This window comes from Leptodactylus fuscus, chromosome 1, assembly GCF_031893055.1.
Source record: "Leptodactylus fuscus isolate aLepFus1 chromosome 1, aLepFus1.hap2, whole genome shotgun sequence".
In the NCBI taxonomy this organism is placed as follows: domain Eukaryota; kingdom Metazoa; phylum Chordata; class Amphibia; order Anura; family Leptodactylidae; genus Leptodactylus; species Leptodactylus fuscus.
Genome location: NC_134265.1, coordinates 94704088 through 94716287, shown reverse-complemented (window position 1 = coordinate 94716287; position 12200 = coordinate 94704088).

The following is a 12200-nucleotide window of genomic DNA, read 5'->3' as shown; positions in this document are numbered from 1 at the left end:
ACAAGGATTCCCAGCAATCATGCCACGTCCAGTGTGGATTAAAACATAGCTTTTATTTAGTTAATGTTAGTAACTTGAACTCAATTTGCTGGGCTATAGGAAGCTAGTGGAGGGACTGGCAGAGGGGAGCAGCTGATGAAGATCGGGGGGGGGGGGAGGTGAATTAAGCGGGCAGCGCAGTTTAGGGTGGACTGGAGGGGGGCGAGGGTGTTAGCTGGGAGTCCATGGAGAAGGGTGTTGCAGTAATCTAGGCGGGAGATTATGAGGGCCTGGACGAGCGTCTTAGTCGTTTCAGGGTTGAGGAAGGAGCGGATTCGGTGGATGTTCTTGAGTTGGAGGCGGCAGGAAGTGTTGAGGGTTTGAACGTGTGACTTGAAGGATAGGTCGGGGTCCAGTGTTACTCCAAATTATTGGGCCTGTGGGACAGGGTTAAGTGTGGTTCCATTGACTTTGATAGATGGGTCGCATGGAGGGGCCATACGGGGTGGGGCAGATGATGAACTCCGTTTTCTCCATATTGAGTTTGAGAAAGTGGGAGGAAAGGAAGGAGGCTACGGCCGTTAAACAATCTGGAACTCTGGCCAGCAGAGAGGTAATGTCTGGTCCAGAGATGTATATTTGGGTGTCATCGGCATAACAATGGTACTGGAAACCATGAGATTCTATGAGTTGGTCCAGACCAAGGATGTAGATGGAGAACAGGAGGGGTCCTAGGTCCAGGGGTGAACCTTCCCCTTTCGCCGCCCGAGCTAACTGCAGAAAGCCGCCCCCCCCCCCCCCGCCGGGAGGAGGGGGCAAATCGGGGGCGTGGCCGGTGGATCGGGGGCGTGGCCGGGTGGATTAGGGGCGTGGCCGGGTGGATCGAGGGCGTGGCCGGGTGAAGGGGCGGGGCTTATCCCCGTTCGCCGGCAGAGAGTAGGCCCAGAGACTGCCTGCTCTCTGCCTGAGCGTGAGGGGAGGCTGCTGGAGCAGCGCTTGTCCTGGACTGGCTTAGGTTAGCAAAAATGCCGCCCTCCCTGAGGCCCTGGCATAGTGCCGCCTGAAGCGCTCGCTTCAGGTCGCCTCATGGGAGGTGCGGCACTGCCTAGGACGGAGCCTTGGGGGACACCTACGGAGAGAGGGCGTGGTGAGGAGGTGGTGTGCCAGTGGGAGATGCTGAATGTGCGGTCGGTGAGGTATGAGGAGATCCAGGAATGGGCCAGGTCTGAGATACCAAGGGATGAAAGAATTTTTAACAGGAGGGAGTGGTCGACTGTGTCAAAGGCAGAGGAGAGGTCAAGGAGGAGGAGGACAGAGTAATGGCGCTTGGCTTTGGCGGTTAGAAGGTCATTAGTGACTTTTGTTAGGGCAGTTTCAGTGGAGTGACGGAGTCTGAAGCCTGACTGTAGTCTGTCAAAGAGCAGGTTGGACGAGAGATAGGAATAGAGTTCTGAGTCGACGTGCTGCTCAAGCAGTTTTGAGGCGTACGGGAGCAGTGAGATGGGACGATAGTTGGATGGAGAGGACGGGTCGAGGGACGGTTTTTTAAGTATAGGTATGACTGTGGCGTGTGTGAAGGCGGAGGGGAAGGATCCATTGGCTAGGGATAGGTTGAAGAGATGGGTTAGGGCTGGAGTAATGACTTCAGTGAGTTTGGGGATGAGATGTGACTGGATCGGGTCAAGTGTGGGTCTACTGCGCATGCTCCGGCGCCATTTTTGTGTAGTGAAATTAGGAACATTGCAAAAGAAGGAGGACATCTCACGGAGAAGAAGCCAGAGGAGGGTGTCAACGATAGATGACGTGGAGGAGTGCACGAAATGCCCACCGTGCATGGTAAGTATGCGATTTTTAGGTTGAATTTAATAACGGGGGCGGGGGGGGGGGGCTTTTATTAAATGGACAGCGGGGCTGGAATAGCAATTCAGCAATATGTCTATCGCATATTGCTGAAATTAATTGATAGAGCCCCTTTAATGTCTGTTATGATAGGTGTCCATATATTTTATATATATATATATATATATATATATATATATTTTTTTTTTTTAACAGACACTATCAGAACACACATCCAATGGTAGTGTGAACTCACCGTTAGTGATCAGGATAAATATTGTGTTAAATTTATTGTGTAGTCTGTAACGCTTTTTACTATTAAAAAAATCCATGTTATTTCCAGTGGTGTAAATACCGAGGTAGCAGCGGTAGCGGCTGCAACTGGGTCTGAGGCGTTAGGGGGCCTGGCGGCCTCTGATGTTTGTTTTTTGTTTTTTTTCACCCAGCAGTTAACTGACCCTACTTAATTACCGATCCCCGCTCCTGGTCATGGCGGGAAGCGAAGGCGGAGTAGGGAACAATAAGTGAGGTTGCAGGCCTGTGAACTACAGCAAACACTGCTATTACTATACTCTGGAGTATTTTTAGACCCTGGGGTATAATGATCGGAGGCCCAGGAGAGGTGAGAAACATAAAAAACAGTGTTACTCACCTGTCCTCTGCTCTGGCATTTACAGGCAGTCTTTGGGTCTCTTTGATGACGTCCCAAACGTCAAGTGGGCCAGGCCTGCGTCATTATGCGTTGCAACGCCAGCCTGGTCCACGTGATGTCTGTACCAACATTGAATAGGGATAAAGTGTGCCAAAGCCCAGGAGAGGTAAGTAACATTGTTTTTTATGTTTCTCACCTCCCCGGTTCTCTGATCTTTATACTCTGGGGTCTGAAAAGTGCAGGGGTCTGAGTGTGCAGGGGTGACGGTGGGACATAATACTGTGTGCAAGGGCCACTGTAGGACATTCTGCTGTGTGGAAGGGCCGCTATGGGACATTATTTTGTTTGAAGGCCACACTGGGACATTATAGTATGTGTAAATGGGGCCTTATACTCCTTGTGGGCCAGGAAACGCGGCGCTATACTGTGGGAGGGGGGGGTCGAGTCAAAAGTTTGCTGGGGGACCCAGTCTTTGCTAATTATGCCATTGGTTACTTCCTATGTTTTGTGATGGTCATTTAATAAAATGTATTACTGAAAATGGGTTTATTGAAATTTACTTTGTTGTCTTTAAAGGGGTAGTCAAGGTTAAACATTTTTCATACTGAAGACAGGGGAAAAAAAATGAAAAAACATACTTGCCTGCTCTCGGCTCTCTGGTGCCCCTGCTGCTGTCTGATCCAGTGGCCTAAGGAAAAGACAAAGGACGTTACTCACATACGTCACCCATGATTGCCCTCAGCAATCACGTGTAACGAAGACTGACTGTAGGGGACATTAAAGAGTCCTCATAGTATGTTGCAGAGCTCCAAATTAAATAATTAATTAACAGGCCTAGATGGATTGCAGCCATCTTCTTTTAAGCCTGGAGAACTGATTAATGACACAAGATGGCTGTGTATCAAGAGTTCTGATTTATTATAAGAAAAAGGTAGTTTAAATACATTACAGACAAAGAGCTGGCTTGGCTATTCTAATCAGGTACAACACGATTGGTTATAGAGATATAAGACAAGCCTGGCACATGACTATTGGCTGAGGTCTGCATATCATTATTACACTCCAACCTGGGATGACCTTTCTCATGACATGAAAAAGAATCTAAGATATTTATGTGTAAGCCAACATCATACACTAGTTCTAGATGTATATCACAGAAAGAGAGATAATGATCACGTACTGGTCCGCTCCGGCCTTGGGGCTAACGACCAAACAGGTTATTTGAACCGGTTTCTACACCCACCCTCAAAGATGACCACAAATAGATAAGGAGTTATAACCCAACCATTAACATTCCACACGCCTTATCCCCTAAAGGGGTCTCTTAGACTCTAAACAGACATCCTTATGAAGCTTAGAACAGAAAATGCTTACAAAATGGCTGACAGAATACAAAATGGAAGATGTGATCCTAACAGTTCCCCCATTTTGAGATAATTGGATACAGGAATTCATATTTAGGTACTTCAGTGACTTAACATCTACTGCTGGACCTTTCCAGATTCCCCTCATATGTTCCTGTATTCCAAATTAATCTCAATCATAGTTCTGGCCTGTTATTTTCAGTCTGCTTTGTATTTTTCAAACACATAAATATAAGATTATACATTCACTTGCGTATACTATGTATTAGAGCTGAGCGAACAGTGTTCTATCGAACACATGTTCGATCGGATATCAGGGTGTTCGCCATGTTCGAATCGAATCGAACACCGCGTGGTAAAGTGCGCCAAAATTCGATTCCCCTCCCACCTTCCCTGGCGCCTTTTTTGCACCAATAACAGCGCAGGGGAGGTGGGACAGGAACTACGACACCGGGGGCATTGAAAAAAATTGGAAAAAGTCATTGGCTGCCGAAATCAGGTGACCTCCATTTTAGACGAATAGTGGATTTCAAATCCGGGTCATATGAGAATGTGAACTTTGTGACTATGAGACAGGGATAGCTGTACAGGCAGGGATAGCTAGGGATAACCTTTATTTAGGGGGGAATGTTATTAAAAATAACTTTTTGGGCTCTATCGGGTATGTAATTATGATTTTTGTGAGATAAACTTTTTCCCATAGGGATGCATTGGCCAGCGCTGATTGGCCGAATTCCGTACTCTGGCCAATCAGCGCTGGCCAATGCACTCTATTAGCTTGATGAAGCAGAGTGTGCACAAGGGTTCAAGCTCACCCTCGGCTCTGATGTAGCAGAGCCGAGGCTGCACAAGGGTTCAAGCGCACCCTCGGCTCTGATGTAGGAGAGCCGAGGGTGCACTTGAACCCTTGTGCACCCTCGGCTCTGCTACATCAGAGCCGAGGGTGCGCTTGAACCCTTGTGCACACTCTGCTTCATCAAGCTAATAGAATGCATTGGCCAGCGCTGATTGGCCAATGCATTCTATTAGCCTGATGAAGTAGAGCTGAATGTGTGTGCTAAGCACACACATTCAGCTCTACTTCATCGGGCTAATAGAATGCATTGGCCAGCGCTGATTGGCCAGAGTACGGAATTCGGCCAATCAGCGTTGGCTCTGCTGGAGGAGGCGGAGTCTAAGATCGCTCCACACCAGTCTCCATTCAGGTCCGACCTTAGACTCCGCCTCCTCCAGCAGAGCCAGCGCTGATTGGCCGAATTCCGTACTCTGGCCAATCAGCACTGGCTAATGCATTGTATTGGCGTGATGAAGCAGTGCTGAATGTGTGTGCTTAGCACACACATTCAGCTCTACTTCATCGGGCTAATAGAATGCATTGGCCAATCAGCGCTGGCCAATGCATTCTATTAGCGTGAACTGAGATTGCACAGGGGTTCTAGTGCACCCTCGGCTCTGCTACATCAGATTGCTACATCTGATGTAGCAGTGCCGAGTGTGCATCAGATGTGTAGTTGAGCAAAACTGACTCAGCACTGCTAAGTCTCTGCATTCGCATAGGAATGCATAGGCCAGCCTTCGGCCAATCAGCGCTGGCTCTGCGGGAGGAGGCGGAGTCTAAGGTCGGACCTGAATGGAGACTGGTGTGGAGCGATCTTAGACTCCGCCTCCTCCAGCAGAGCCAGCGCTGATTGGTCGAGTTCCGTACTCTGGCCAATCAGCACTGGCCAATGCATTTCTATGGGGAAAAGTTAGCTTGCGAAAATCGCAAACTGACAGGGATTTCCATGAAATAAAGTGACTTTTATGCCCCCAGACATGCTTCCCCTGCTGTCCCAGTGTCATTCCAGGGTGTTGGTATCATTTCCTGGGGTGTCATAGTGGACTTGGTGACCCTCCAGACACGAATTTGGGTTTCCCCCTTAACGAGTTTATGTTCCCCATAGACTATAATGGGGTTCGAAACCCATTCGAACACTCGAACAGTGAGCGGCTGTTCGAATCGAATTTCGAACCTCGAACATTTTAGTGTTCGCTCATCTCTACTATGTATCATTACTTCCTGTTGTGTTATGAAAACAGCTATATAACATGACTGAGGCTAATATGGGGCTATGAGGACATATCCTACAGTCTGACACATTCAGATCTTCGTTCAAGATCATATGATGTTTAAAGAAAAAACTTATTGTCCCACTCATTGTCAAATGTTCTATGCAGGCTTATCGCCAGAATAATCTATAACAGTAACATCAGGAGAATCTTCATCGCTGTTTGTGTAGAGACTTCTTTGCAATGTGAAGCATGGACACAATTAGGCTTTCTGTCAAGTTTCATAGAAGTATCAGTAGTTAGCAGCACTTGGAGCGAATCATCAAATCTTGGTTCAAGAGGATTTCTCACGTGTCATCAATCTCTTGGTTCAAATGAATAGGTCCCATCCACTTAACTTAAAATCTGAGAGGGAGGAGAAAACTCAAAACTATACATTAGTCAGATGTTTTTGCCAAGACATCACATAGTCAGTCCGTACACCATAATACAACTCTAACCTAGGGGCTGACCCAAAGTAAGTTTGCTATGGGCTAAAACCAATTCTTCTATCAGGAAGATACCTTACAGAAGATACAAATACAAGTGACACACTACATCTTCAGTATCTGCAGCCCACTTGTGATGGCTTTTTTCACCAGATATGCCCCAGGCCATCCTGAAGAGATATCACTATACACACAAGCACGTACTTATACCGTCTCACCTTTAGTAGTTACTAAAGTTATAGTTATAGCATATAGTTATCCTGCAATCCCTGGAGCAGGTACAAGGGCTCTGGGCATGGCTCAAAGACACTTTTCATTTACAACATGCCATGCAGGCTCACATATATCTGTCAGTAGTGATACTAAATCCTTCAGCCGCCCATCCTCCGCTCACCAGGTCACACATGGCTACTTCTACTCAAAGAAACTTTTCACTTTTCCTGAACTCTGCTCAATCCGAAATACATACATTATTTTATTCATTATTTCACCTGTGAAATGTGTCCCTCTATCAGACTCTATCATCTCAGGTATCCCCAATCTACACACAAGCTCAGATATCAATTTCTTGGCAGTTACCTGCGTCGTTACTCAGCTGATCCAACCTGAGAACAAATACACAGACCAACACATTTGTACGTTCAGATTCAGGCAATTGTATGTAATGGATACAGGGGTTTTGGTGTGCATGCGGTGTGTCTTAACTACCTGTCCTGGTTTGTGTAGAGCACCTATGTGACATGCTTTTACGTGATTCCCTGCAGCCCTTCCAAACCCTGAGGCAAACTATAGTTTACCCACTAATGACTCCATGGCATTTCAAGAGGCATGCACCTTACCGTGGGCCAAACCAGCCATTTGGGGGTATCTATCCCCCATTTTCACATTCTGTTCACATTCTCTGGCACCAGCCTTTGTCCATTTCTCAATTTCCTCCCCAGTCACCTTAGAGTACAGCCCCTTGGGGTTTGCTATTTTTCTCACCTGGTTGAGACCCTTCCATGGTAGTAGCACCGCTGCTCAATCAGCCTTCTCATTTCCAATTCTCTCAGGGTCTCTTCCCTTTGTGTGAGCTCTGACTTTTACAATTGCCAACTGCTTAGGGAGCAATATGGCCATATCTCAACTGACTTACTAAGTTTCCATTCTTAATTGGTTTGCCCTGTGCCATCAGGAAGTTCCTGGACCTCCATATTGGACCATAACCATGTGCAATGCCAAACGCATACCTGGAGTCAGTGTAAATGTTTTCTATGCTATCAGGCCTCTCTAAGGTCAGCCTCTTATACTGACATGTGTGGTGGAAGGGCTTCTTATACTATGGTGTCATGTATAATGACTACAGAATACCCTGTATTCAAATTTGCCTTTTTCTGTTAGGTACCTGGAACCATCCACAAACATCTCATAGTCAGGATTCTCCAATGGGGCATCAGTGACATGACTGAAGCCGCCTCTTCTGAGAGGGAGTTTAAAAAATATCTCATCTACTAAATATCTCATTATCTACTCCCCCCTTTTGAATCATGAACTCCTACTGGTAAAAGAGTTGCAGGATTCAAAAGTCAAATAACGCTGAAATGAGATGTTTTGAGGAGGATGGTAGAGCAAATTCCATGTTGCTCTATCTTGCCAAAGAAATATGACATCTGTCTATCTGTGTGAGGATTGCATAGATGTCATGTGGTTTGTATACCACCAGGGGGTGGTCTAGGACAATGTCTGAGCTTGTCTCAAGCAGGGCCTGTACGGAGAGTACAACCCTTGCACAAGAGGGCGTTCCCCTTGCAACAGTATACAAATGTGTACTATAATATGCCTCAGGACTGCAGTAGCCTGTCCCTCCACCTCAGTGACATAGATTTGAAAAGGGTTTCTGATCTGTCAGGCAAGCCTTTGTCAAACAGGTTTTTACAAGCCCATTCACAGTTTATGTGGTCCATGGCCAAAAAGGTATGTAACTGAGCATGGGGGGGTTGGCACCTGCAGCTCTCTCACCACTATGGTCTGTTCATTTGAAAGATGTTTGGTACTTTTGCTCAGACAATGACCTAAAAAACACCTCCTTTTTGCTTACAAAATTGCAGCTTGTCTTTACTGGCCTTACAACCGTTCTGGTAGAGGAAACACAGCAGGTTCATGTCTGTCTATCTGTGGCACAAAGAATAAAAATTAAAATTATCAACATATCACAATAATATTCACTTAATCTCCCATAAAACATTTGTCTAATCTTTTTCATACACTGGTGGTTTTTGCTATCACTTCTTTTATCTAATTAGATTTCCAGTGTCTCACTTTTTAAGCTATACAGGGCAATACAATACTCTATTTGCCCTCAGCAGATATACAATAGAACTTTTGAGACTTAATTAAGACACTAATTAAGACACTGTAGTCTAAGGGTACAGCCATTGTAAGTCACTGGCTGGCTAAAACTTGCCAAACCTGTATTCAGACTTATTTATACAATTCTAAGTAAATTCAATTCTCTACAACTTCTAATTATTCCAGAATTACAACTAATTCATTAAATTCTCAAAATATATCAGCAGAGAAGGCAAAAACTTTAAGGGATCAATCTATCTCCCCCCTCCCCCGTCATAACAAGAATTTATACACAAAAACACATTACAGAGCAGATATCCGAGTGACTTCTAATCTACTTAGTCAGATGTCTATCACCTTGTAGTAAACAATGCCGCAGAAATACCACTTTTGTTTTGCAAAACTACGATTTATCTTTACCTGCGTGTGCATATTAAGATAGCTCACATGCATTGCCTACCCCTTTATGGTGCCTAATCCCATATCAGAAGGATCAATCTGAATAGAAATGACCAATAACATTTTACAAGTATTAGATAAAACTTTTTCACAAAATAATTCCCGATTGTTAACATTCATGGGTTTATAGTATAAACTCATAACCAATAAACACTGAGTACCTAGTACATGTACATGGTATATCAAGTACATCTCATATTCACCAGAAGACATATATACTGTATATATATATATTTTTTTTTCAACGATGGAAAGGAACTCATATCTTCTTGTCACCACCCTCTGTGGGACTATCAGCATTCAATTTCTTCATCTGCTCCCTGTGGAGACTAAAAATGTAACAATATAAACATGAACAAACAGAGCATGTGCATATAGCAAACACATGTAACACATATGGGCCCATTCATTTCCATATACATGCAAACTTCACACTGGAGCTCCAGACACACACACATCCATTAAATCATAAAGAACTTGTCAAATTTTCATATATTTTGTACAGTGATATCATCTTATTGTTCTTTTCCTACAAATAATCACAGGGTTAGTTATAATTCCTGCACCGCTGAATATTGAGGAAAAATAAACAAACAAATCATTAGATGGCTTCATCTTCAATGTATATAACTGAAAAATAAACATAATAATGATTATCTAACATTTATGCCATTAATCCAAATCTAAAGACATTTAATGTGATTTAAACAGCCAATACTGATACCAACATTACATATTAATATCTTTTTCTTTTCTTTCGACATACCATCTATATGACCACCTTACCCTATACAGTTACAAATTATTAAACCATATATTCATAATTCTCCATACATTATACCAATGGTGTTACAATGTTACAATCTCACTTATAGCTGACAACTTAGCCACCTGCTGTCTCCCCTTCCCCCTTCTTGCTGACACCTACCAAACCTGTATAACATGATACCTCTGCTGTGGATATACAGAGGACAATAGGAGGTGGGGGAGGGGCCTGACACTCATTGTGAATTTATCTGGTACCTGGGAAAGCTGGGTGGATTCCTCCTTAGTTAGTACAGAAACAGGAAATGACTCAGACAATGAGACAGCCAGCATATAAAATTCATCAGTGGCAGTAGCTGATGTTTCCACTTGTACCTCCCCACTAGGATCAAATTTTATATTTGCACCAAGCACCGTTAACACCTCAGTACCAATATGAGATGTTGGCACACCGTCACTAACAAGCAATTAGGTGACATTTTGCCCTCTAAGTTTCACATTGAGTGGCACTGTTTCTTTTAAATTGATTCTTTTTCCTCCTAATCCAACACAAGATTGAGATTTATCAGTCCTCAGCTCATAAGGTATGTGGTATCCTTTAACAACAGAAATGGCAGCCCCTGTATCCACTAAGAAGGGGATTTCTTCCCCCAATACCTCCCCTTTGTTTTATGTATTATTGCCACACCTTCTTCTGATGTTTTTGCAGGGAGGACTGGTACAGGGTTGCCAACTCCTCATTGAGGGGTGTTGGCACATTGGTCAGTGCCCTGAGCTGGGGGGTTTCTAGCTTTTAGAGACCTACAGTCCTTCCTAAAATGGCCTGGCTTCCCACAGTGATAACACTTGTAATTGTGTTTTTGTTTGCCTCCTTGTCTGTTGCGAGTTCTCTGGCCAGAATTTTTATTATTGAAGGCAAGCAATACCTTTTTCTCCTTCTCAGACCTGTGATCTAACTCAAGGCCCTTGGCAGCTTGTAATAAGGTAGGGGCTTCACTATGCCGCCATTTTGATTTACAGGCTCTTTCCTGACCACATGTCCATCCATCAGGATTACCTGGAGCAGATGGTGCAGAGTTTTGCTCATAGGGAGATGGGTTTTTCTCAGGGGGGGCATAATACATGACTCCCTCATGTTCCTTATTTCTATACCCCTCCCTTTCTATTTCCCTGCTTACCTGCGTCCAACTTTTCAACATTTTTACTTAATTTTTGATCCTGAACCCAGCCTCTATGGATGGAGTCAATTCCTTGCCAATGACTACTATTCAGAAGTCCAGTACAACAACAATTTGCTACAGCTGTTCACCACGGCTCTACTCTCTCTCTCTTCTACTATCTCTTGGGTTGATTTCCATACTGGCTGACTCTGCACTTCTCCCATTTTGTTCTGCGTGCTTTATTTCTGCCTTTTTCACTACCCTCTCTTTCACAAGATACAACACAATATTTATATATATATTGTATCTGACTCGAAAGTGATTTTTCAAGGTCAGTTAGATTTCTGCCTTTTTTCACTGCCCTTTCTTTCACAAGATACAACTGTATCTGACTCGAAAGTGACTATTCAAGGTCAGTTAGATTTCTGCCTTTTTTCACTGCCCTTTCTTTCACAAGATACAACTGCAGCTGACTCAAAAGTGACTATTCAAGGTCAGATGAGGGATCACTATGTCCCTTTGTCACGTGACTACTTACTTTCTACAGAACACAAATGAGGAATACAACAACTGCACAACCACAACAGATCAGCTAACAATTTCAGCCCAAGTTCCTATCTAGCAACATCCATACAACATACTGCTCTTAGGTTCTTTGCAAAAAGCTTGAGATATCTATATAAGGAACATATGTGTTTACCTCACACTCGGACAGGAAAACAAAGTCCTTAGAAACACAGATCAGATTGGTAAGATAAAAGTTCTTACCTGCAGCTGCTGACTTTGGATCTGTGGTTCCAGGAACTTCTGTAATCACTGGTCGTCCGAGGGATCAGTAAACCGTCTCCTTATTTCTCAAGCCGCACGTTGGAAGCCAATTTGTAGGGGACATTAAAGAGTCCTCATAGTATGTTGCAGAGCTCCAAATTAAATAATTAATTAACAGGCCTAGATGGACTGCAGCCATCTTCTTTTAAGCCTGGAGAACTGATTAATGACACAAGATGGCTGTGTATCAAGAGTTCTGATTTATTATAAGAAAAAGGTAGTTTAAATACATTACAGACAAAGAGCTGGCTTGGCTATTCTAATCAGGTACAACACGATTGGTTATAGA